This window comes from Protomyctophum bolini (genome assembly GCF_963924005.1).
Source record: "Protomyctophum bolini genome assembly, chromosome: 10".
In the NCBI taxonomy this organism is placed as follows: Eukaryota; Metazoa; Chordata; class Actinopteri; order Myctophiformes; family Myctophidae; genus Protomyctophum; species Protomyctophum bolini.
The window spans coordinates 18,409,022-18,433,006 of NC_137871.1; the positions used below are offsets into that span (position 1 = coordinate 18,409,022).

The 23,985-nt window shown below is 42.3% G+C and overlaps 1 protein-coding gene across 1 annotated transcript in view; it reads right to left on the reverse strand.

Moving 5' to 3' along the window:
• The window catches only part of frmpd3 (FERM and PDZ domain containing 3), a 181,610-nt gene that overhangs the window by 107,357 nt on the left and 50,268 nt on the right, over positions 1-23,985 (reverse strand). The window contains exon 2 of the mRNA XM_080773906.1: positions 14,277-14,352. The gene's annotated coding sequence lies outside the window, so the exon portion shown is untranslated. The remainder of the gene's footprint in view (positions 1-14,276; positions 14,353-23,985) is intronic.

Below are 23,985 nucleotides of genomic sequence, written 5' to 3' on the forward strand. Positions count from 1 at the left end.
GTGTAAGGTGTTTGCACACAGGGAATAGATGGGTTTACATGCATTTGTAAGGTGTTTTCAAACGGAGATCATAGTATGCCTGTTTAGACGCTTGGATTGTGCTTCTCATGTGAATAGACCATTGTCTCCTAAACCATAGTCAAGACATAAAAAGGTAGACACCTCTTCCAGCTCTGGGGAGTGTGTCTCTGTTGAAGGCAACATTTTCCAGAGATTCCTTGCGAAGCATAGCGGAAGCAAAGCGGAAGCGTAACGGAAGGGGACTAGGGTTAGTAATGTCAGAACGTCAGACTAATGCTATGCACCCAAGTAAATGCCACCCCGTTTTATTATGCTTCTAACACTAACACTAACTAACACTAACCAATCATTTCAAAATAAATACATACATTCAATGGACAGGTGGCGCCATCTTGTGAGCTTTTCAGCTATTCTAATGCTGTGACATTGCGTTCTCTTTCTATAATTATAACTAAATAAACAAACATTCCACAAATTGTGAGCTGGTAGATTAAAAATATTGTTTAAATAGGTCTTAAGTGATTCACCCTGTATTTTTGTAAGTTTGGGGGGCTAAAAAATGCCTCAAGCTGAAAAACGTTTGGTTACCTCTGGGACAGACGGTAAACGGCAGGTGCACTGTGTGATGCATAGATAAAGCTCTTCAACCCATTAGCTCTGGCAGCAGGCAGGCACGTGTGCGTGCGTGAGGCGGGCATAAACGAGGCGGTTTCACAGAAATGTGCCTGCTTGTCGCTCCGCCTGTCGGATCGCCTCCCTATACCTGCCCACTTACCTGTCACTGGAAATGAATTATAGGCATGTCAATCGCTCCCTGTGTGAAAAAGGCTTTTATGCTGCAAGCATACAGTACTGTGTGTGTGTGTGTGTGTGTGTGTGTGTGTGTGTGTGTGTGTGTGAGAGTGTGTGTGTGTGAGAGAGAGTGTTCTGTCACAACACGATATAATCACACGGAGCGGATCTATCATGCTGGGTGACAATCACGGCTCCCATTAATCCGAGAGAAACCCCACTAATGAAGCCATTATCTCCACAGAGGGCACGCTTCTGACATTCACTTTGTCCCACCGAACTCATGATTGATACGCCGGACACGCGTGAGTGACGTGTAGGCGAGTGAATGGAACGCATTGGCATATAGGGGTGGAGTTTGAGGAATAAAATATTGTGAATGGGGACACTCATCTAACTAGCCTCAATTGGCTGTGATTTTGGCACAGGTGTTGTGGAACAAACTCCCTTTGAGGATCAAAGCTGCACCTACCCTAGGGACTTTTAAAATGCTGCAGAACCACCTTCTAGATCAGTGGTTTTCAACCCTTTTCATATCAAGGCCCATTATTTATTCTGCATTTGAACCACGGACCACCATTTGATGAGATTTAGCCTTGCAGACCCAAAACTAAAGAATATATCCACATTTCCATGCTGTGTTGGTATACCACACAAGAGATAACAGACAAACGTTGATCAAAATAACAATTCTTCAACATTCTCTAATTGTGTAGACTTAAATACACAATATATAAACAAGAATTTGAAGTATACTACTTTAGTCCAAGTCAGAACAAAGTACATTGATTTATCATTAAAATCAACAAGCTCGAATGAACCCAGCCGGGTAACGTGGTCAAATGGGCCCAGATCCCAAAAAGGTTGAGAACCATGATCTAACACAAGACTCTATATCATGCCAGCATGTATGCCTTTTGCATCACAACATTTAGCTGCCATTAACATATACCCATCATTTTAATTGGCTAGAACAGTTGTTCTCAAACAATTTTTCACATCAAGGACCCCCAAAATTAACATATATCTGGCCATGAACCCCCAACTGAAAAGATTGTGTGCCATGCGTGTATTAACCACGTTTGTTTAGTTTATGTTGTTAGATTAGTGAGTCGTGACAGAGGGGGAAGAAGAGAGAGACACTGAATGATCTACAGTATAATGACATGCCTAAAAATAGGGACACCAGTTGGATGGTTTGACTGTAGATGAACTGAAATCACTGCTTCAACAGCTGGCAGACAAACACGCACAATACGTACGTACTAACGCAAGTACAATATGCACGCGCACACACACACGCGCATGCACGCACGCACACACACACACACACACACACGCACACACAGCGAGAGAGAGAGGGGGGGTGAAGAATACAGACTTACAGAGTCACAAAAAAAGTGCCGGTGAGACAGAAATTTAGTTTTGAGGCAGAATACCAAAGAGCTACAGATTAGAAAAGTGCAGCGCTGCCTGAATCACATCCTTTCACTCCCAAATCAATGACTGTGGAGTTTCAAGGGCACTAACGTGTGAAACGAACCCAATTACTTGTGTGGATGAATGCAGCGATTAGAATTAAAGTTCTCAACGGGCCCAAAAATGATGGCCTGGCCCGACCCTACCCTAAAAATTACCATAATGTTAAGCCCGACAAAAGCCCCAACACGGCGCCGTGTCCAGAGTGAAAGTGAGAACGGAGATCAAAGGACTTATCGAAATAAAGGATGTATGTAGTAACTCACATTAGAATAGGCTATTAATGTTCCATTTCCAATCATTCTAATGGATTCCATACAGTGGTGGTGGTGACTGGTGAGTAAACGCGAATAGCTGCTGCAGCTCCCTCCCTTAGTTTCCTCTGAAGTGAAGTTGCTTTACGTGTAGCGATTAAGTTATATATCACCATGGATCGTTTGATGACGTTGATTAATAATTAGGTTTTATTCATCGCAGCCAGCTGGGTTAACGATGTTAACTCAACATGACGAAACCCTGTCGCTTCGTTCAGCTATATCATGTGATAATCCGATTGATTTTATAAAACATTTAAGCATAATGTATGGCAACTTGGCAAGTTAACTGGTAGTTAGTAGCTTGTTTGGTGCGCAAACCAGAGGGAATCCAGGCTCCAGTGGTAAGCAAGCAAGTCTCACATCATTCACTGTTCTCTCTACTGTACTGCCTGCGCGCAGTGCAGGACTGCGGGGCTGCATGCTGCTCTGGCCTCGTACACACATGCCGGACGGACATGATCTGTTCTGTCTGTGTTTCATGGCCGCCTCAGGCTCAATGCTTTTCCAATGGAAGTCACGTGGTTTGACATGTGTGTACGAGGCCTCTGAAATGCCAGTGCGATGCGATGCGACCCCCGCCACTGCAGTCCTCCTCCTGTCACAAGTGAATCGCCTAATTGTTGGGCCCACCTCGATATCGGCTGGGTACCGATCGGGCCTGGTCGGGTTTGGGCAGAGTTTGAGAACTTTAATTACAATGACACATGTCAGAAGATGCCTTTGCAGGAGAAAAAACAATGTACATTCCTAGAAAGCGAGAAACGAGAAACTATCGAGAGAGAGAGAGAGAGAGAGAGAAAGAGAGGGAGATGCATTATGAATTCCAGGAATCTCTTGCATATCTCGAGGACCATTCATCCAATCCATTTATACTTATACATTACACTCTGGGTGGGTGTTCTGCGGGGAGGACACGTGCAGTGTCCAGTGTGAAGTCCACAACCGCACAAAATAATAGGGACCCCCCATTCTGACAAGCACCTGAAATTGTAGGAGTTGAGGCATTACATTTAGTTTGACTCGGTTCCACAGATAAATATAAATATTGTGAAAATAGCCGAACGACAAGCTTATATCAGCTATTTTCACAATATGTGCCTCTTTCTTACAGTATGTAATATTTGACAATTTGGACAAATTGGTATTAAAAAGGTCTTAAAAGTCCTCAAATTGAAACTTAAAAAATGTGCAGATACCCTGTATACACTATGACATTTTACTAGACGATTGCAGTGCGTTGAGAGCTTATACATTAGCCAATTACGAAGTGATCGTGCAATTATTATGTAATACTTGTGACAGACTTGGTCTACATAGCTGACCTTCTATCCACAGGCTCCCTTACATCTTAAAATCTACAAACAACATGCATTCTGAATCATGCTCAACGTGTTGCCATGGCAATAGGCTGGCCGAAGACTATAAGTCTAGTTTCTGCGAAAAGGGAAATAAATGAATATGTACGGTATATATATATATATATAGCTCCAGACTATAGCGATGACTATAGGGGTTCAGGCGGTTGAATTGTGTATATCATCACATCTGTGAGTGGAAAAACCCACGGCAAGAAAATCTCAGACGCCACCATGCATGCAGCGTTCTGAGCGAAGCTTCAAAGTGTGCCCGGCGGTTAGTGTTTTAATAGTCTGACTGAAACCAAGGAGATATTTTCCGTTCAGCCCCAGAACCAACACTGCAGACATGTCTTTGAGAATGTAGTCATTCAGGAAGACTCACCTCTTCAGACTCCACCTTAACCCGATGACGTAGTTTCCCTAGCCTCGACGACCGTGCAGGATTATGCAAGGGCTAAAATGCAATTTTGTGTGTATAATTTCAATGTAGAGATCATGGATTTTTTTGGGTTCTTGGTTTAGCTCAGATGACTATATATATGCATTTGATGTACGGTATGTTACCTTGAGTTGTCCTTGCTTACTATAAATCGCTCTGGAATAAGTCTGCTAATTAATGCCTACATTGTAAATTGCTAATTGTAAGACAATGCAAAGTGCCAAAACACAAGGCGAGGAACTCTGTAATTCCACTTTAGCTGTGTTTTAGCTCATTAAATCTCACTTGGCTGCAGATGATTGCACTTTGTCTACTGTATTCACATTCACAAGTCAGTCTCTAAACACTTCTCTCAACTATACTGTAGAGACGGAGGACAGTCTCACAGCTTTTGTTGTTAATACTGAGGAGAAACAATTATGGGGGTGGGAGAGCAGTGATGAAAGAAGTACTCATGTACACATGTTTCACTTAAGTGAAAGTATCAATACTGTAATATAGATGTTGCATATATGTTAACTTACAAGTAAAAGTCCTGCATAAAAATGTACTTGAGTCAATGTCAAGTATTGGCATCAGCATGTACTTGTACCAAAGTAAAAGTACTCATTATGCAGAAATGCCCCATTTCAAGTTCTCACAATATGGGCACAAAAGGGGGCCTGCCCATATGACATCAGAGATCTCCATATATGGGTATAATGGTCGGATTGGCGGTGTGAGGGCCACACACACACACACACACACACACACACACACACACACACACACACACACACACACACACACACACACACACACACACACACACACACACACACACACACACACACGACTAAAGAAGTTAAGAACTGGGTCTATTTCAGGACACAAAGCAGCAGAGCCTCCTGTGTGAATGCTAAAGAGGTTGTTTTTTTGTTTGTTTGCATGCTCCTGTGCTCAGCGTCAGCGCCCAACTCTCACTGCCTTCACATCTCTGTGAAGTAGGGAAATTATTTCAAGGGCATTGGGCTGCCATCTCTCCTTTCTACACATGCCCATGGCTTTTAACAGGTTAACTGGAAAACTAAGAAGTTAAAGAGTCTATTTCTCTTTCTAACCCCCCCCCCCTCAATTTATTCCATAAACCTATACTGCAAAATAAACAAAACAATTCTATGAAATTCCTTCTGTTATCCAATTAAGGGAAGGGAAACAGGCTTTCCACATTGGCACTATTGTATTTACCTGTATGGCAATTGAATATACTGTACCGTTGGTGAGTCCTAACTAGCGTAAGTGGTCTCTAGCGTCAGACAAAGTATTGCGATGGAGACTTTAATGTGATATTCTGTTGCATCGGGATACTCATTTACATAAATGTTTGTTTATGTTGTGTAAATTACAACTTTTTGTATATGGCTGCAAGCACTGCGATGGAAACTTTATTTGTTTTGACTTCCATATACTGTTGCTCTGAATTGTTGATGCTTCTTGTTTCTCTTTTTGCCTTTTATTGCTGTACACAACAGTAAAAAAAAAAAGAATTCCTTACTCTTTACCTGTAACCTTAACTGCTGTTCCGCCTGTGTGTGACTGAATTTATCCTGCAGGATAATACAGGTGTATACTATCTATCTATCTGTATGTACCCCATCGGGACATCACCTGTATAAATACAGGTAAAATAAAAAAATACAATAAAAAAGTAAAGAAAATCATCAACAAGGTTGTGAACGTCTCATATTGTTGCAGCCGGACATGCAAGGTTTCCACCCGACTGCGACGATATGTAAATTAATTACTTTTGTTTGACCGATGTACTGCAAACAGTGTTTATCATGTGCAGTATGTGGAGCAGATATGGCGAAGTGTGTTTTGCCTCGACAGGTCGCCTCAGTAACCTGGAGAAAATGAAGGGTGTAATTCTGTTTAGCCGGCGTCTCAGTGTTATGATTCATTCCAACTAAGGCCATGAGAATGCAGCACAATTTGAATAATAGGGGGGATGTGGAAAAGATAATAGGATAATTTAACGCTCGCGTGAGTGCGGTGCAACTTTCATTACAGAGTGGGCCGCTATTCATTTCTGCAGTGTTAGCTATAGCATATCCTAGTGCTGTAAAGGAAGTCACCAGCTGATGTACCTGCTCGTCACATAATACAGTATGTCACGAGCAGGTACATCAGCCCGGCAGGAACGATATTATCGTTCCTGCCGGGCGGAAACCTTCAATGTCCGAAACCCTTTCTTTTCACCGTTACAATTTCCGCTACTTTTGTTGTGATGCTCTTTACACAACAATGTAGGGCCTTCCTTGAGTTATGAAAAACAATTAAGACAAAAGGAAAAAAAATCATACTCATGTGAAGTGAAGGACGCTCATAATCCTACATCAGCCAATCAAATCATCACATTCCGTGCTAGTACAAACACACAAAGCTGTGCATAGGAGGGGCTAGTGCCCTCAAACAATATTTGAAATGTAGAGATACAAGGTTTCTGCCAGACAGCTGTGAAATGCACAAGCTTCCTGCCTTGCTATGCAATGTGCTGGCTGCTGCTAACTGGCAGGGAATCAATGCAGAATTGCAGATGTGAGCATTTTTAGCTGTGTGCCTTTGTCCCATCGCCCAGGCTCCCCCGCACACACACACACACACACACACACACACACACACGTACGACTGAGATCACTGGACTCTAGTCATGCCAGTAGAGGTCTCCTAGCAAAAGTGAGTTCACAACCCTATTAAATGACTTAATAGAAATATTGCTTTGGTCGATCAGAGAGAGAGAGAGAGAGAGAGAGAGAGAGAGAAAGAAAGAGAGATGGCTCCATTACAGCAGATCAGGTATAAGAACAGGTAAGTACATGATTGAATAATTAATTAATTTCCCCATGGCCTGAGTCATTCTGTTTTTGCACGTTTTATTTTCCCCAGGGGAGGGGCACAGCCTATAGGACCTCCTGGTCTCCCCATAGAATCCCATTCTAACAGATCTCTAATCGAATGGGATCTTAAGAGACACACGTATCCCATTCCTATGGGGAGACACAGAGCAGGTACCCCCTTGGGGCACCGGGCACCTGTGGTAGCAAGCTCAAAACAAGAGTCATCAGCAAGTTAGCAGCTAATCAACAGCAGAATAAGCTGGTATTCGTCACAACTAAGTATACTCGCGTTGCGTCCAAGTAAATTGTGCCAGATCTGAACCCACATCAATTCAGCTGTTCTGATCATCCCACAAATGCATGTTCCTTACAAGTTCGGCACCATTTAATTAATTAATAAATACGATTAAAAAAAAATCACATTCAGAAATATAGCAGCAACACAGGCATGTCTGCATTTCAGTGTTTTCGAAGTGAGAAATGTGCCGTGTATAGTGTGGTACGAGGCGTCAAAAAAACAGCTCCCGTAGGATTTTTGTGCTAAAATTGTTTTTTTTGCAGATCTTGGTTCTATAGAGTCCAAACTATGAGAAAATGATGGGGTTCAAATTTTCCCGACCCCCACCCCGTTTCTGGGGGGGTCATCTATTTGGGACCTCCCAGAACAGTATGCCAGCCAGTTAATGTCCGATTTTCATAATATTAGAATTGTTTTGTATGTTTTAAAACATTCTGAGTTGATTTCTTAAACTTTTAAAGTGGTCAGAAGAATCTTTTTTGACTTTTGGTAGGGGTGTTTCCTCACCTGGGACCTCCCGTACTGACCCCTGGGCCTATTCCAGTTCTCATTACATTCCTCGCTCTGCTCCTGCTCCAGAATATTGTCAAATTAGATCATAAATGAAGCATAAAAGTATTTGTAGCTGGGCTCTGATATAAAAAAAAATGAGTAGCCAATACGAGGGGTCTTCCACAGGGGGCCCATGACCCCTAGGGGGTCCTCAGAGTTACTATACAGGGGCCCACCAAATCATTGTGGGATAGGAACTTTTTTTCTTTTTTTACATTAAACCACTTGAACCATACCATCCCTTTTCCAAGGAGAACTTTAGCCAACAATAGCTGATCTACAAGTTTGTAGTTTGAGCTTGTAGATCAGCTATTTTCAAAGTAAGGTGCCTCAGACCCAAGTGTAGCAAATATTGCTGCTAAATAAAGATCAGCCAACATCAGCCAGGCTGCTGCTGTCTTTCTCTTTTCTCTTTGTCTTTATGTTGTCGGTCAGGTGACTGGGAGGGCTACTTGTCATCCTTAGAGGAACTCATCAAGTATTTCTTTGCTCGTGATCTCCTTAAATATGCTCGACTATCTTGCCCAAATGAACGCTCTTGAACAGGATGACCCAGAAACATTGAACGCACTGAAGTCAGGTGAATTTGTGGTGGCAACTGGCAAAGTCAGAGATACCGTTCACTCATCTCTTCACAGATCAAGCCCTTGAGCAGAAAATCAAGAAGCTAAAGGGACATGGTGGGATGGTTGGACTCAGTAGAGATGAAGCAGCTCTGGACCGACTAGTCACTACCACACCTCATCTTTCTGGTCTAGTGAATCAGTACCTCAACAGCTTCCCAAAAGCTTCCAGGTCTTCAAGGAAAGAACATTATCAGCCCCCGGAGAGATTGCATTGTGGTCAAGAGAAAATGCTCTCAAGCAATGTAAATTGATTGAGTTGCACTGTGGAGGCAATCTGTTCAAAGAGAACACACCATTGAAGAGTCTGGTTTCATCAGCACTTGTGTCAGATGGGGAAAGAAATGACATTCTTCCTGGGCCTACACAATTTTCCTGGGCTTACACAATTTTTCTGGTGCTGACTGGGGAGGAAACTTAGTTGGAATCTCCAAGAAGACATGGGTCAATGCCTACTTGAGGCTTGATGATGATGATGATCCTGCCATTAATTGCTTCAAGGACCTTGGAATGGGTTCCATTCCTCCTGAGCTTGTTAACGGCAAGCTTCCATCACCATTGGAGTCATTGGAGCATTTTGCATACAGATAGGAACTATTCCGGTCAAAGAACTTGGAGGGTGAGATTCTACCTCCAACTCGTGCTGCACTGCTACCACATATCCTCTGTGCCAACTACGTCACAATGCGGGATAAGTCATTCATACCTGCCAAATTGCCCTGAGCTTCCACCAATCGAACATAATGGATGGAATTCAGATAGTGGAGGGTATGTTCCAGTCAGGTGTCTTGCCCTCCCTGCTCCAAAAGCAATACTTGAGCTCATCAAATGTGGTTGCAAAGCAGGTTGCAAGGGACGGTGCAGCTGCTCAAACAATAACCTGCCTTGCACTCCTCTCTGCAAATGCTATGGTGGAGACTGTGTCAACACTATCAGGGAGGACATTCAAGATGATGATGACGAAGATGAATAGATCCTACAAATAATGTATTGTAGGCATAATTGACCATGGGCTCTTTAAGAGGATAGGTGTGTGTGTGTGTGTGTGTGTGTGTGTGTGTGTGTGTGTGTGTGTGTGTGTGTGTGTGTGTGTGTGTGTGTGTGTGTGTGTGTGTGTGTGTGTTGTGTTGTTAGTGTGAGTGCAGTGTGTGAAATAAATGGACACATTCTGCATGCCCAAAGTGAGAAGTTGCAATACCTTTATTCCCTGCAGTAACATCTGTCAACAATAATGGTAGAATACTAATAAACTATCAAAGTACTTTACATAAACGCAAGATATTCTAATACGAAATACTTGCAAATCTGTATATATGGGTGCAAGAATAGGGAAAAAACTAGTCCCGGCCCCCTGTGGAAGACCCCTGGTATTAACTACTACTCATTTTTGTAATCAGTGCCCAGCTACAAAAGCTTTTAATGCTTTAAGTATTATCTAATTTGACATTGTTCTGGAACAGGAGCAGAGCGAGGAATGTAATGAGTACTGAGATGAGTCCGGGGGGTCCCGGTGAAGAAAGACCCCAACCTAAAGTCAGAAAAGATTATTCTGGCTACTTTCAAAGTGTAATAAATCAACTCAGAATATTTAAAACCCTATAAAACAACCCTAATATTATGAAAATCGGACATTAATTGTCTGGCGTACTATTATGGGAGGTCCCAAAATATATGACCCCCCCAAATAAGGGGTGGGGGTCGGGAAAATTTGAACCCCATCATTTTCTGACAGTTTGGTCCCTATGAAAGCCAAAAAAGCAAAAAAAGCACTTTTAGCAAAAAAAATCCTACGGAAATACACCTCGTACCACACTAATAGGGGTAAAACTGGTCCCGGACCCCCTGTGGAAGACCCCTGGTATTAGCTACCATTCCTTTTTGTAATCAGTGACCAGCTACAAAAAAATGTAATGCTTATAATTATTATTATCTAATTTGACATTGTTCTGGAACAGGAGCAGAGCGAGGAATGTAATGTGTAATGAGTACTGAGATGAGTCCGGGGGTCCCGGGTGAAGAAAGACCCCAACCAAAAGTCAGAAAATATTATTCTGGCTACTTTCAAAGTGTAAGAAATCAATTCAGAATATAAAAAAACCTATAAAACAACACTAATATTATGAAAATCGGACATTCATTGTCTGGCGTACTATTATGGGAGGTCCCAAAATATATGACCCCCCAAAAAAGGGGTCGGGGTCGGGAAAATTTGAACCCCATCATTTTCAGACTTTTTGGTCCCTATGAAAGCCAAAAAAGCAAAAAAATCACTTTTAGCCAAAAAATCCTACGGAAATACGCCTCGTACCACACTATGTAGTCTGACTCTGTTGCCTTTCAATTATTTCAAAGGTAAGAATATTACCTCATGTCATCAGTGTTGCCAACTTAGCGGATTTGTCGTCATATTTAGCTTCTTTCCAGACCCCCCTAGCGACTGAATTAGTGAAAAGCTTCTGGCGAGAAATCTAGCTTTTTTCCCCTGGTGAATTGGGGACAAATCGTGTTGACAGGCGCCAGATATGCGCCAGAGATAAAATCTTTTTTTTTTTTTTTTCAGCCTCAAATCCGCGAAATTGGCAAAACTAAAAGTGGTCGGCGCGTCTGGTCTGGCTCACAGGTCACAGCAGGCTCAGTGGCTTCCTCGGCTCGGTTATGTGCACACTGCACAGACTGTCTACCAGTGCTTCCTCCTTTCTTGCTCTGCCTAGGCGAGTGCGCTCCGGTGCGGTATTTCCGAACGCGCCCCTCGAGCTCGACAGAGCAAGAAAGGAGGAAGCACTGGCAGCTCAGTTTAGTCTGCTAGTAAAAATAAAATACACACTCGGATGCATAAAGTATTAACCTTCTAATTCCTGTATGGATCGGAACAAAATAGCGTTCTAAACATTAGTTGAATTGAGGTATATTTTTTTTTATATTACAATGAGTTTAAACGATGTGTTATCAAATGAAGAGATGATACAAACTAAGTGCACATAAATGACAAATGTTTTTCTGGGCTGGCTACATATTTTCGTTGCTAGGGGCGCCTAAAAGTCGCTAGGGACGCAAAAAAGTCGCGACTTTTAACGACTTTTCGAGGAGCCACTAGCTACTTCCGTTACTGGAGAGTTGGCAACACTGCATGTCATGTCAATGCTTCAGTTTCTAACGAGCTAACAAGCTAGCACGCGCCGACAAGGCACAGCTGGAGAGCATAGAGATAATTATGTCTATATTACTACTACTACTGGATGATTTACACATGAAGCTGCTTGGCAGCTTGTGCTTGCTGCATTAAGGACTTTTCAGATGGCTCCATAGCAAATTAGTATTTGGAACAAGAGAAATCAAACGTGCAGGTATACGGAAGGATGGGCACAAGTACGTATATGCCAAAGTTTAACTTTCTGTCGAACACAATGCACAGAAAAACGGGGGTGATTTGTGTGTGCACATGTACTGTCTGTAACTGTATCGAATTACAGCCGTGCGACGTCTTCTCTTCACCACAATTTGTCAATAATTATTTTGTCAACAAAACTCACCGAAATGCTGCTGCATGGTTCAGAAGGAAGCTCCAGACCTCCAGTGCAAAGCGTCCACTGTTTTAGTCAGAAGAGGGTGGTTTACAATTTTGTTTACAAATAACTTCTGATTCGTAATGATGACTTGCTTTCGCGCCCTCCCCCCCCCAGTCGAAACGGGCGGGATTAAAAAAAAAAGAAAAAGTATTGACTAATTATAGTAACTGGTTTTATTTTTTAAGTAGATATGGTGTAATGTGGGAACATTTGCAACCTATGCCCTGCTACTACAGTGTATTGTCCACAGCCTAAGCCTATGTGTTCTGATTGGGCCTCAGGGGGTTGGGGTCATAGGTTGGGGTAGGTTATGTTCAGCCCGCCAGTTTAGTGTGTTATGTTCCGGTTTTCAATGTGTATGGACGTCAGAGTGATTCCTCCTCCGTCTCTGCCAGAGAACTACGGACCGACACCACAAAGCGAAAGACTATATGCACAGTGTGAGTTTACCTACCCGACATTATTTGTGCCAAGTTCTGTCTGTCAATTTATATGCTGAACGTAAAGTTGTGGCATCATTCACTCGCCTCCAATCCACCACATCATTAAGTCCACAACAATATGTACAGGATGTACAGTAGCTAGACTAATTTAGAAGTAGTTTGAAAGTTTTATTTATTTATTTAATCTCAAAAGTGAGGGGAGGACCACATGAGGCTATAGACATCAACCCTCCTCATGGTCTCTTGGGGTCCATCACCAGGGTCACATTTCTACTTTGGCTATTAACATTTTTTAGATATTGAAGCTCAGTAGGCTAGTCACATCGTGCCTAGTTATTTTTATGTGAAAAATCTTGAAAATTTGTGACAATCTTTAAATATAGATTTAATTTTAACATACTGGTACTTCTTCTCTTCTTGGGGTCCCTCCCTCGCACAAAACCGTTTCAGATGGGGTTCCTCAATCAAATACATATAAATGTGGGCGTCCTTGACATGAAATAGTCTGAGAACCTCTTTCTTTCTTTCTTTTTCTTTCTTTCTTTCTTCCTTTTTTTCTTTCTTTCACTCAAGGCTTATTGTCCCTCCAAACCCTCTCCTGGCGATATACGAGTTAAGGTGACCCGGGCCCAGACGGCAACAGTGATCCTTAAGCCTGCCCTGCAGAAGTCCCTGGCCACTGTGCTTCACCAGAATGCTCGGTCACTGCCATTGACACCGGGAGCTCCCAGCAGGGGAGGATGAGATGGAGATGACTGGAGATGCCGTTGGACGGCTCGTCTAAGGATGAGCTAGATGGCGATGCTAGATAGAGGTCCCTGGCCATCAGTTACACAACTGATGAAGTCAAGTAGAAGACGGCTCAAGGTTTGTTTTTTGTCTTCTTTGCTTCTGCTTCTTCTGCTGCTGCTTGTGTTGTATCTGTATGCTGTGTGTCTACTAATGTGATTCAAGCTGTTGCTCTACTGTGGAACCCAATTACTGGATGGCATTGAAACATGTTCAGTGACTGTTTCTGGCACTGCATGGGATTATAGTATTGGTTCGGATTGGCTTGGTGGTAAAACTTCTGTCTATATGTAGGCCTATTCCTCATTTTCTTTCTTTCTTTCTTTCTTTCTTTCTTTCTTTCTTTCTTTCTTTCTTTCTTTCACTGTATTTTGTATTCATTTGCAGAGCTGTTGCTTGTGTTGTATGCTGATGTAAGCTGTTGCTCTATTTTCAGTGAGTTATTGTTTCTGGCTCAATAATGTTGTGAAATGTGAATCTACAGTGTGTGTTGTTTCTGCTGTTGACGGTAGTGCATCGTGACTCTTTAATGTTCAATCTAGGTTGTTTTTTGCTCTGACATAACAGCCTTCAATTCTGCATGTTCATTCGATCTACACATATTATTTTTAAGTTGTGTAATCCAAAAACGGGTCCCGACCCACCGTTTTGGAACCGCTCATGTTATAAGCGGTGTGCATTCCCTGCCAGTGAGCGAACGTACAGTTATTTTGGGCTACTTACGGTTCTCTTTAGACGGAGAGATCACGCTCACGTACACGTCGTTCACAGCTTTCTGGTTGATGTGGTGGTGGATCCGCTGGAAAACATGAAAGCATGAGAGACAACATGTCGGTGATGTTTGCTCATGTCGTTGAATATCTCTCTGCAGTAGGTCTATAGCGCACAGCAGATGGAGATGGAATGTGTTATTCACTCAATAGAGTGTGGATAATCTCTCACTGTAAATTGTCTTGAATCTTCCCTTAGATTTGAGTGTGCCGTTCCCTGGAAGACTTGCTTTTTATTCATGAACCCTGCCATGCAAGTGTTGTGTAACATCTGGGATTCGATCCCGGGTCTGCCAACATCTTAACCGCTAAACTAAAGGGAATTAGCTGTGAGCCACTCTGCTACACATACATCATTTCACCATTTGCCTTCTGTATTTTCATCTGAAAAGGAAAAAAACAAACAAAAAAAACTACAGTATGAGGAAAGGCGACGTTAACGTGTACCTGTCTTGAACGCATAGGCATAGTCCACTGTTTGTCAACATGGGGGAGATAAGGCTTATGTGTACAGTCACCATAGTAAACGTATTTGTAAAAAAACACATTTGTAAAAAAGTATGTATGTGTTGTTCATCTCCAAACTTCATTCACGTCTAATTTATGACACAAAATAAAAATACAGATGGGAGTCATGCCAACAGCTGTTGGACATCAACATTCTGCCCTTCTACATGTGCTGTTATTGATAACTCTTCTACACATGTCTTAACGTTAGCTGTATTGATAATTCCATCCATACTGTTAGCAGGTAGGTGCATGCCTGCATGTTCAGTTTCAGTGCTATCGATTCATTTGTAGATGTGTGTGCTCTGTAGAAAAAAACACATGTTGGAGTCAGTGTAAAAAGAGCTACTCTCTGTCAACACTGACATGCACGAATAGAGTTCACACATGCATTTCTTTGCACCACATTATTCACACCCACACCATCTCCTGGTGATAGAAGTACGGTGTATCATCATATTTGTCTTCGTAGATGCGGTCAATATGATTTGCCTCAAGGGAGCTGAAGTACTGTATAGAGATCAGGTCTATTAGTTTGGTTTCTGCCGGTGTGTTTCTGTGACTCGAATCTCAAATCAGTGGCCATTCAACTGACTTCATTAGTGTCCTGTCCTCATTCACGGGCCAAAAGGCAGCAGTTCAGGAGCAATTATTTATAGTCTCCGCCAGGCCGGAGACTTTATGCTTTTGCTCCTGTCAGCCTATCCATCAGTGTGTCTGTGAACAGCTAATCTCCTGCACTGTTGGACCGGTAGCCGTGAAACTTTGTAAGCCCATTTCCACCTGATTTTCCACCATTTTGTGATTTCTTAAGAACACACTTTCCCCTACAGTACATCTCCTACAAATTTTGTCCAGAACTCACGTATATATCTTAAGTCATGTAATCACGTATCAGATGTATCTGCCATAGTTTTCATATTCCATTGCAACTGGCTATAGGCCTAACTGTCTTATAATGTGTGGGCCTGATGGAGAGCACTTTTCTAGGTTTACTGAGATGACTTAATCTACTGTGCTACACACAATGTCAGGATACATACTGTAAGATGATGTTAATTGTATCATGCAATCTACCTGTATCGATGCATTTTTTCTATCCACTTTTTCATGGTTTTCCTTTAATTTGTCACCCTTCTGTTTACGTGCGTGAGTGTGTGCGTGCGTGCGTAATTTTATATACACAATGTGTACCCGCAAATGAAATGGTTTCTTGCTTTGCTGCCTCTCTTGTCCTCTAGTAATTGGCACAGGGTCTTACAGTGCATATAAAGCTGTCGACCCCTTGCTTCCGTAGTGACAGAAAGCTGGCTGCTCGCGGAGCCCTAACCCAGGTGACTAACTTAATTAGCCAACATTGCTGTTCCTACTGCGGAACATGCCACACAACAGCACATGTTGAGAAAAGGCCAAGCAGCTGCTCTCAATTAAAATCTTAACCAGGGCTGGGACGACTGGGAGATCTGACACAGAGGAGAGAGATCAAACGAAGAATCCACACTCCCTATGTGCACAAGCCAAGTACAGTATACGTGCAAGCCTGTACAAGTAGGAAATACAAATTGTACATAATATAATGACATTTTATAATAACGTGAGCCTCACTGATAGAGGGTATGTTTCAAAATGTTTTAGGGATAGCTGTACATAAAACTCTAAACCTTAACCTCTAAATAACCTAAATATTCAGACAGCTAGCAGAGGGTAGAACTCTCCCCCCAAAATTTTTGTCTCTGTGACACATCTAGGGGCCGCGATCTGCATTCCAAGATGTTCCTAGAAGCTTTGTCATTGGTAAAAAAAAAACACCCTGTCACAAAGACTAACCAATCAGGAAGCAGACAGGCAAATCGACCAATGACAAATCTTCTAGGAAAATCTTTGAATGCAGATTGCAGCCCCTAGATGTGTCTCAGAGACAAAACATTTTGGGAGCGTTCTACCCATTGCTGGCTGTCTGAATACCAAAATTAAATACCAAAATTACCAAAATTAGCAGCTTTAACATGAGAAGTAGAAATGTCTGAGAGTTGTGTTAACACGGAGCCCGGCAGAATTAAATTAATCGTGTAGCCTGCCATAACCGTAGGCTATGTTTTCTAGGGTTTATATTCTTTAATCCATGTTTTTATACGATCATATCGTTAGCTGCCGCTCGTTAGCATAACAGTCAATAACAGTGAATTTATTGGGCTGACAACTCGTGGCTTTGTGACTCCTAGATCAGCGCGTTCATTAACCGGGTGGCTCTCTCCCTCACTCAGGTGTTGTGTGCTTAGATCGGTTATTTAGTAACTTATTTAGTAACTCTTGAGGACCCCCTAGCGGTCCCAGACCCCCTGTTGATGACCCTTGATCTAAAAATAATTTCCAATGGATCCAATGTATTTTGTCACAAACTCCTGTTAATTCTTTATATTGGTTAAATATTTATAAAACACATAGGGCTCCATCTTGTGCCACCCTTATCCCTTATCCCTAAACTAGTTTGCCATTTATTTATTTTTTTGAAAAACATTTTAAAATAGTTCAACTAGCCGATCTACATTGAGACATTGTGAGCTTGTAGATCGGCTATTTGAACTATTTTAAAAGGTTAAAAGGTAAAACATGGCAAATTAGTTTAGGGATAAGGGTTAAGGGGTGGCAAGATATAGCCCATATACAGTCTTAACCACTGTAAAACTCAGAGCATGCATATACGGTAGCTGTACACAATATGTGTATAGCTGTGCAGTATGTACAATATTAAGCCTTATGAAGTCTTAATGTTGTATTGATTTTTCATTTCATTTTATTTAATTAATTTATTTTGAGTGGAAGTGATTAGTTACAGTAGGGCAGAAGGAATCCTTCTCTCCAGAGAAAAGCTAGATGTAATTCTATCCAGTCTCTTGGAAGCCAATCAGCCCACTTGCCCTTCCTCGTAATGTGGGTGTCATTGTCCATTACGCTGCAGAGCAGGACAATACAGTCTTACCTCCAGCAGTAAGGGCCATTAGGGCTTTTTATAGAAGCTGCTGTGTGAGTAAAGCTAACAAAAGGCCTTTACTGATTCATCTCTCCTGAGGAACTGTCCATTGTCCTGAGCAGACACGATGAGTTGAGATGATGTGAGCACTATCCGCGGTCCTGAAAGCTCTTGTTCTGAGATGATGTGGGCACTGTCTACGATCCCAAAAAGACACCTATCACTATGTACTGAGAATAATTTGGCAATCAGTCCCATACTGAATAGACCTTTTTGTAGTGGTGTCCGAATGTATAGTGTAATACCCTAATTCACAGGGTATATTATATTATTATTAAATAGAAAAGACAACAATGGCCATCCATGGTCCTCAGCAGGCATACTGTGCGCTTATATGTGAACGATGTCTGCAGTCCTGAAAAGACAAACCGTGTGCTTAGAATATGAGAACGATGTCTGCTGTCCTGAAAGCTCTTGTGGCAAATGATAAATACAGGCACAAGATGTGCACAGTGTCCGCTGTATAACGTACAGTCTTCCACAGTGACCCGATTAGTTTAACTTTTTATCCCTGCATGGCAGACTGGAATGGCCTAAGGCAGTGGTTCTCAGAACCGTTTGGTGCAATTTCATTTCCATGTTTGCAGGAGAGGCCCATTTTGGCATGAAATGCCAGAAATCATGTGTCGATATGGGGTGACACTTTTCACGCACACTCCCAGTAGCCCAAGGAAGGCCTGGTATCGCACATGTTTCAAACCCGTCTGGCAGCCCACATGTTTTAAACCAGCCTCATCATGATGGCGCTATAAAAGGCTTGCAACACAGTCCTGGGTAGGCAGGGATCTGCGCTCCATAGAGCACACTTTTCTAGGTGTTTTTCATCTATCTCGTGAAGCACAGTCTAATAACACATGTCAGGCAATGGACATTCTCTTCTGATTACAGTATTTTAGGCCTTCATGTGCATCAGTAAAGCAGTATTATATTGTTTTGAATTTTCAGTTTCAATTCTCGGTAGGAAGGAAGCGTAAGGAAGGAGGCTAATGAACTATAATTGGTGATGACTGCTAATTGTACCTGCTGTTATACAAGCATCACCATAGTGACCCCACAGGTGGGCGTGTGTTTGATTCATGGTGTTTCACAATGTAATTCCCTAATTATTACATGACTGTGATCATAATGGTGCAATGTGTACTCTAGAATCAACCGATTGTAAATCGGCAATTGTTTGGCAAATGGTCCCCCAGTATATGCTAGGGCTCAACTGGTTAATACATTTTGTTAACTTTATTTTGTTCCTATCACACAAATGTTTGGTGGCCCTCCTGTAGTAACTCTGAGACCCCCAGACCCCCATTTGAAGGCTCATGGAGATCTCTGTACATTTATATCATGGACATGAACACTTTTGATGATGGACCAACCGGAAGTGGTTTCGAAAGTTGCACATTAGACGCTCCTAGACTGTAGTGTGATATTATAGTGCGATATCAAATAATTAAAAAGCATTAAAAGACGGAGATCTCTGTCTGGGGCAGTCAACAGATGGGCTTGAAAACGAAAGACAGGGACTTACATCCTGGGCAGTAAAAGTGTTAGAACAGAATTAACAGAATAAGACAATACCCCTTGACAATAGAGGAGGAAACACTATGAACTGGGTTCATATAAATAACTTGTCGCCATCATGGCTGTGTTGCTCATTCCACGAATGCACGATCCTTGCAAGTTGTACCCTGTTGCAAAGTTGACAAATCAGGATTTACAACAAAATGCAATATGAATTGGAGAAATAATCTGTTTTTTGGAGGATTTTCGTTCACTGCATTTAGGGAGGAAGCAGGGTGAAGACAGAATAAGAAGGAGGGTATACAGATGAGAGGTTTGACAGCCTTTTTACAGAGACAGACTGATGAAGGCAACAGAGGAGAGATAAACATTATGTCTTTTCCTCAGCCATCATAACAAACCTGTTTACTTGGACGGCCGGTGGAATAGGATGAGATGAGGGGATAGAAATGATTCCAGTCAGTGTGCTTCTAGTTAATTCATGGCCGCCAGTCTGGTGCTGAGGATTGATTTGTCTCTGCCGCTGTGAGGGGATCTGAGGGTCCATTTAGCCGGGATATCCGACAGCTGCGGCATTCAGCAGCAGCAGCAGCAGCATTATGGTACTACACTGGCAATAAATTCAACCAGAGTTTTGGCTGCAGCCGGAAATGGAAATACAACTTAATGTAATGGCAAAGCGCTCCTCAAACAAACCCCACTATCACACACAGTGGGAGAGCTACAGTACAGGTTCTAGCATCTGCTGTGTGTGTGGGGGGGGGGGGCATAGTGTGGCCGCACACAGTGTGAGCTTGTAGATCTGCTATCTTCACAACTTTTGTGTGACAAACAAGATAACATGTTGAAATGTGGTTTCTGCCCGACGGCAAAACAATACAATCGTACAATGATATTATAATGTGTGTTTTTTTAAATATGAAAAATATTTTCAAGATTTCTTAAAGCTAGATTCCAGACTACTGTGGGAGCCAACCCAAGTCGCACGGGCAAGGGGCATGCTACTTATGTGTGGAAGCACTGTGGCGTGCCAGCAGAGCTATGGCACACTGCAGAGCTCCAGATGCTGATACTAGACAGGAGGGTGTGGAGGGCAGCGATCCAGGAGTCCTGGGTTGGTGTTGGCTTGTCTGCACGATCACATCGCATCAAATCGCAGTAGGCTATATTATGCAGTTATGCAGATTTTAACGCCCACCAGTTTGACGTCAATATCGGTATAGAGGGCGCTCATTTCACAGGTTTGTGTAGGCCTACTTTTTTATTTGTATTATATTCCCCATAGGGGGATTTTAGATTACCTCATAAGAACCGTGTTTGAAAAATAAACATCATCCTGGCCATTTCACTCGTATGGATATGAATAATCGACAGTCAGAAAATGTGACTGACGGTTACATTTTCGTTAGAAACGGACTCTATCAAATAATATGACTGACTGTTGTAAACGATACAGAGACACCTACAGTATTGACAATATCGCAGAGACAGTTTGTTTATTTTTGGACCACAATTCTTATTATGAGACGATTTTATGTTATTCTCATGTTATTCTCCATAGAGAAATACATCCACAAACCCTTTGGAACCAGGGGATGACGTCAGGACTAGGGTTTAATGCCGGGATTACGGGCCTCCCGGGTATAGGGCACGCAAATTCCCGACCGAAATTTTCTTCGGGACCCGTCATCCCGGAGGTGTTGTTTTTTCTCGTTAGAAATTACACTAAAAGAGTTTTCACACATTGCACGTTCTTTCCCCATCTGATCTATAGTGCTCAAATGTCCAATCTGAACCCTCCCATCATTTTCAAACATATTTGATGATATTTATATGGAATTATGGATCACACTCAAGGGCTGTAACGGGGAAGCCAGCGGGACCCAACGTAAATGTTGGTGGCACGGGCGGTATTTAAATACCTGCGGGCGGGCACGGGAGGTCAAGATAAAATCAGCGGGACTCCGCGAATCCTGCATCCTCCCGCAATTAACCAGATACAGAGCTTATTATACACTTTAGCAAAATAATGAATGTCTGAGGAGAACGTATAATTTCGTGTCTGCGCTGGACAAGCACCGAGTCACTCTCTCCAGAACTGTGTTGGACATCTTCAGGCACGCTCCCAAAGCTGCTATAGCCTGGCTAATAACCAGACCGAATCAGCCGTTGGCAAAAACAAAAGATTGACAAAGCTGCTGCACTTGTCAATCATTTAGCCTAATCAGTCTCTGTGAGAACTGAGAAGTGTGTTTTACCCATAGAGTATTAAAAGGAGGGTTTTACCGACGGAGCGAGGAGTTTCCTTTCCCTGTGATGGACATTGTCACTTCTAAACCCCTTTTGGTTTTTGCCTGCATGTGTGCTTCACTCAGCAGTCAGCAATAACGTGAAACGGAACACAAACAAAGATGAGTATAGGCTACAATTTGTTTTATATAGTAACCACCAGCACGCAGCCCCTCTCTCTCTCTCTCTCTCTAATAATCACTAATCAGCAGTGTGCTGTGCTGTGCACTGGCCGTGCTGACTATTTTAACACCCAATCGGACTTTTCAAGTACAAAGCGGGATGATCAAATTCTCTGCAGTGGAGAAGGGGACCCAGCACCACTGCTCAAATGGTGAAAGAAAGACCTATACCTAATGTGAAAGAAAGACGTGAGGTCGTTTATTCCCCCCCACCCCCCCGTGCTTCGACAGTCACATTAGTGCAAACTCCTTAAGTGTCACGTTTTCTGAATAGCGTAGTAGGCCTATAACATTATTTTATTGCAGGCTATATGTTCATATTTCGTTCAAATAAAACGTTTTCAACCAAAAAATATCAATTCTATTGAACATATGAAGTATCTATACATATAAATGCATTTTGGTGGGTACTTTGTTTTTCTTCTCTTTTGTTTTTTTTCTGACGGGAATTCCCGTAGGAGCCCGGGAAAAGGTCCGCAAATTCCCGGGAATTAAAATTAGCCAAATCCGGGAAAATATTAAACCCTAGTCAGGACTCTAGCGCTCTATTATTCACAATTTGAATCAATTTGTTTGCACCTTTCAACGGGGCACCCATATTTTGAGAAACTTTTCAGAAGTTTTCAAAGATTTAGAAAAAATAGCAAATCTACAAGCTCAGCTTGTAGGCACAGCTTGAAAATACAAGCTCAGCATTAGATGGATTAGAATGGATTTTGAACTTTAAAAACAAAATATAGGTCAACACTTTGGCATTCACTCCAAAATCCGGATAAACATCGTACACCAATACATTGTTATCGATCAGGCTGAGGCTTGAGATTATCCATAGATCTTAATGTGTTAGATTGAATATGAAGATATCTACAGTAAGCAGCATGGGACCCCGCCCACACAGACTCTTCATTATCTGTGTAATGTTCCCACGCACTGGAATCATTTCACCATTTCGGAGTCACATGAACACACAACTCTGCACAAAGGAAATTAGGGCAGGTCACCACGGACAGTTTGGCACATGTTTTCTCAGTGTTATCCAAATCGTTAATAAAAAAATAAATCATGTTTGCTTTCCCATTTAAAGCAGCACTATGTATCCTTTTAACACTACTTTTGCCAGAGAATTTTTCAGAATAAAGGCGCTAGAGTGCCAAGCAGATGGGCATATTGTCTTCCATTTCCCCCCAAAACCGGGAGGTATAATGTTTCATTACTACCTCGCACTACCTCGTCTGATCTCTCTTTACGAGATGCTCGGTTAAGTCAGAAATTAGGATAGAACATTGGTGTTCTGATTAAAACCATGGACAGTGATAATGGCAAGATTCGTCTGCCCGTAAATAAGGAAGTGAATGGCTGCACGCAGGCGCAAAACAATAATAAATTAAATGAAACGAGACCATTACTCTGCAGTGAATGCAAATAGGCTGCATCCTGCATCCTTATGGCCCCTACAAACTGGAGGAGTTTTAAAGTTGTTGGCGAGTCATCAGATCGTTATGTATTTCACAGTAATTCACACTACAGGAGTCTTTTTTTTTTATCGACTCATTATATTGTTGTGGCTCTCACACTAAACGATTGGTCGCCGACTAGGCTTGGTGAACTGCAAGAGTTCACCAAGATGCGATCATTTGTTTTTTATTCCAATTCATTTTGACATCTCACGCATGTGCAGGATGCCGTGAATCCGTGATACAAGCGCGAGACCGACACAGGCGCCTCTCTCTCGGATCCGTGCATGCCACACACACAGGAATAGCCAGGCTACACGGTGACATGTTTGTGACAGGCAGCGTGTAGAATACGTGGGCTGCAGCGAGACATGACGTTAAATCTTGATTTTCATGAAATAACTCTCCGTCTCTGAGCGCGCACACACACACACACACACACACACACACACACACACACACACAGCGCACACGGTCCAACAGTTTGCTCCGATGTGGTTTTATCAACAATTCAACATTATTCAAGTGAAATAAGTTGGTTTTATAGACTATTTAACAGCAACATTGGGCTAATATAGCTTGCATGGACAGGACAGGGATTTACCCAAGGAATATAGGTTATATATATTATCATCTGATCATCTATCGATACAGTCGACACGACAGAAGACAGTGTCAGTGAGC